General features: G+C 28.4%; 2 non-coding genes across 2 annotated transcripts; both read right to left on the bottom strand.

Moving 5' to 3' along the window:
• Nucleotides 1–2,037: 2,037 nt before the first annotated feature.
• Nucleotides 2,038–2,109, bottom strand: Trnag-ucc (transfer RNA glycine (anticodon UCC)). Its single transcript has one exon. It is a non-coding gene; the product is annotated as a tRNA-Gly (tRNA).
• Nucleotides 2,110–3,343: 1,234 nt separating this feature from the next.
• Nucleotides 3,344–3,415, bottom strand: Trnag-ucc (transfer RNA glycine (anticodon UCC)). Its single transcript has one exon. It is a non-coding gene; the product is annotated as a tRNA-Gly (tRNA).

The raw sequence follows: 3,415 nt of genomic DNA, 5'->3' as shown, positions 1-3,415 counted from the left end.
TTTATTGTCATTTTTTTAAAAAAAATTTGCATCGTAATTAAAATTTATTTTTCACTGCTTTGTTAAGAACTGTAAAAATATGGTATGAAAAAATTTTCATGTAAAAATAAAAATATATAATGGTAAATAATGAGGTTTTTAATTGATTCTTGTTGGTGTACGAACACTTTTGGGAGCCACTGTATAATTAAAAGCTTTTATTGATGCATTTATTTATTTTTCAGAGCAATATCTAAAAACATTATATATGTTTCGAATTAAAACAAATGGTGGAATTTTAAAAAATGTCTGCATGGTAAAAAAATAAATAGTTAAAAGAGAGAAAAGTGCCAGACAAATATCTAATTTTAAAAACTCTTCTTATCAATTGCATTTGACTCCTTAGAATGAAATCGTCCAAGAATCATTAATAGGAAAAAGGTTTTTAAAAGAACCAAACCCGAATCTGTATGCTTAAAAATTTCCATAATTCAATTGTTTGGGATTATAAAATGTATTTAGGTAATAACAAATAATATTTTACATTTAGCCTTATTTAAATCAAAGGAATATAACGAGATTCATCATTTGATTTAAATTAGGTTATTAAATTTTTATAAAATATTTATTCAAATAATTATTAATTCATAAGGCCTGCCTTCATATGCACTTTTTCTCCCTGAGCATCCTTTTTCAAACACTTAGATAAAATTCTCTATAACATTTATTCTATTTTGCTATTTGCGGAAAGATTATGTCATCTTTCCTGTCAGTTCAAACTATCTCTCAGCATTTGAATTTATAGACTCACGTCTAGTAATTTTCATTTTAATAACCGCTTTGAAAAAATGTTATTATTTGGCATTGTAATTGACTGGCGTTTATTATTTTATTACTGTGTGTAGCAATGATGATTTTCTTTTGTATTTTCTGAATTTCAAAAGATTATAATAGTTAGAATGAGAAAGAAAAATCTTTTTTCAGTTTCATTATCGAGTTTACTAAGAATTGAAACAATGTTTACAAAAAATTTATTTTGATATAATGTTTTATAAAATATTTCATGCTAGAATTATATTTAATTCGAAAACTTCTAAGAGTGACTTACAGTGTGTTCCGAATATGTTTAGAAACATATTAGAATTTATGCTAGGAGGTTTCAATCAAATATAAAAGATACACTCCAACTGGTGAATTATTAAGCTTTTTTTTTCATTGTATCTTCAGAAAATTTTCTAAAAATATTCAATAATTAAAAAAAATTCAAATTTGAAACCTATTATTTAAGAGGCTTTAATGTAATATTACAAAAATATTAGCATTTTATTTAAAGCAAGTTTATTTTTTGCTTTAGTTTATGCTCCTGCAGAAATATACTCTCTAAGAATTACTTTATTTGAATTTAAATAAATGTAAATGAGTACTCAAGTAAAATTGAGGTATTTCTGAAATAAGCACATAATACTCAACTAATTCTTTTAATTTAAAAAGTTGTTAAATCAAGTGCGTATTTAAAAATTTCCGCTTATTTGCATTATCGCGAAGAAAAATCTACTGTTTTTATTTAACATCCTTGGATTTTAAAAATAGAAAAACTTAGTTTCCATTAAATAGTCACGATATTAAAGATAAATTAGATTTTTAAAAATATCTTTGAAATATACATAATATACAACAGATACTATTTAATATAAAAATATGGCAAATATTTTGAAAGGCAAGTGAGAACTGTAAATCATTAAAAGAAAAGCCGTGCCATTCAAAAATTTTGTCATATTGTAGGCATGAATCATTTGTCCTGTCTATGTTTAGTATGTATCGATCAGACATCTCATTCAATGGCAATATTTTACAGCGTGAAATTAACAGTCTGTCTGAAAACTTAAGTCCTGTAATAACGACTCTTTTTAGTGCCAGTTTTGTCCCTTTGTTTTTTGAATTTTTGTCGGAAATTTTTCCTTAACATAATTTATAAATAGTGTGTAAGAATATATGTTAATAATAATGGCTTAGACATCAGAGCCTTAAAAATCACAATTTTAAGAGGTTAAAAAGTTCTGCGTCGGCCGGGAGTCGAACCCGGGTCAACTGCTTGGAAGGCAGCTATGCTAACCGTTATACCACCGACGCTTCGAAAGACGAGCATTTGTGACGCTTCAGTGGTTATAGAAATTAGGCCAACCGTCTTCACGCATCTTGTTCTAATATCAGCGATCAGCTCGGCAGTGAAAGTAGAATGCAGGAAAACCCAGTATTATTCCATACCGCAGAACAGAACTGCTACTGAAAAGCAATGAAATTGTAGGATACTTGCACTAAATAAAACTTTATGATGAACTTTTTGACATGATGTTCTGTATCGAAGTGTTTTGTTCCACAATTCCCGCATAGAAATGTTATGAAAAATACTAAACAATGGCTGAGAGGGAAAAATGAAGATTGACAAATGGCTGTTTAAAATTGGAGTTTTCAAATTTCAAAACTCATTTAATTAATATTTGTTAACTATTTTTCTTTAATGCTGCAAGAAGATGAGACTTATTTTTTTTAATAAAAAAATGTCGTTTTAAATAATGTAACAGAAACTGTAAAGAAGCAATGAGATAAAATTTAGGCCAATTATAACAAGAAATATACCTAAATATATATATATTATTCAGAATTAGATGATTGATAAATTGGGTTCATTTTTTTTTATTTGAACTCTTATTTGAACTTTGAATGCTCTCCTCTGTACTCCTATATAGGGAAGCTACAATAAATGTTCAAATTTAGTTGTTCTTTCCCCTTCCTAGATGATACAAAAATTAATTGTTTTTGCTTAAGAATTGTGGTTAGCTTATTATTATTAACTGGTTAAAAAGGAATCTATATTCGCTATATGGCTACTTGGAAGGGATTATGTGAATTATTCTTCTCTTTGCTTAACTTAATTGTCCAGTTTGCCATTTTGTTTCGTCAAGAATTCGAAAGATTTTCAGAATTCAAGGAATCCATCGTCTTTCTTTCAAAATCTGCAGAATAATTAAGACAATCAAATCACTTATCTTATTTTTTTAATACATTAAAATACTGATTGGACACTGTGAGTTTGATATCAAGTAGAAATCACAAATATTACTTTTCCGAGCGCAAAAGGTAAAGCATTATTCAAGTTTTATGGATGCACTCGTAATGGCTTAATATTGTCAACTGGCATTGCCAAGTCGGTGCTTTTCTTTACAAAGTGACATTATTAAAATAATCCCCGTCTGTACTTAGATACGGATGGGGATTGTCTTAATGTATATAATGTAATAGGTGAGATAATCAGATAATAGCACCTCTATTTGCCTCACGTTTTAAAGTACCGAATAAAAAATGCTGCGTCGGCCGGGAGTCGAACCCGGGTCAACTGCTTGGAAGGCAGCTATGCTAACCGTTATACCACCGACGC

Source organism: Argiope bruennichi, chromosome 1, assembly GCF_947563725.1.
Source record: "Argiope bruennichi chromosome 1, qqArgBrue1.1, whole genome shotgun sequence".
NCBI classification, from domain to species: Eukaryota; Metazoa; Arthropoda; class Arachnida; order Araneae; family Araneidae; genus Argiope; species Argiope bruennichi.
This window is presented reverse-complemented; position numbering and strand designations above follow the sequence as displayed.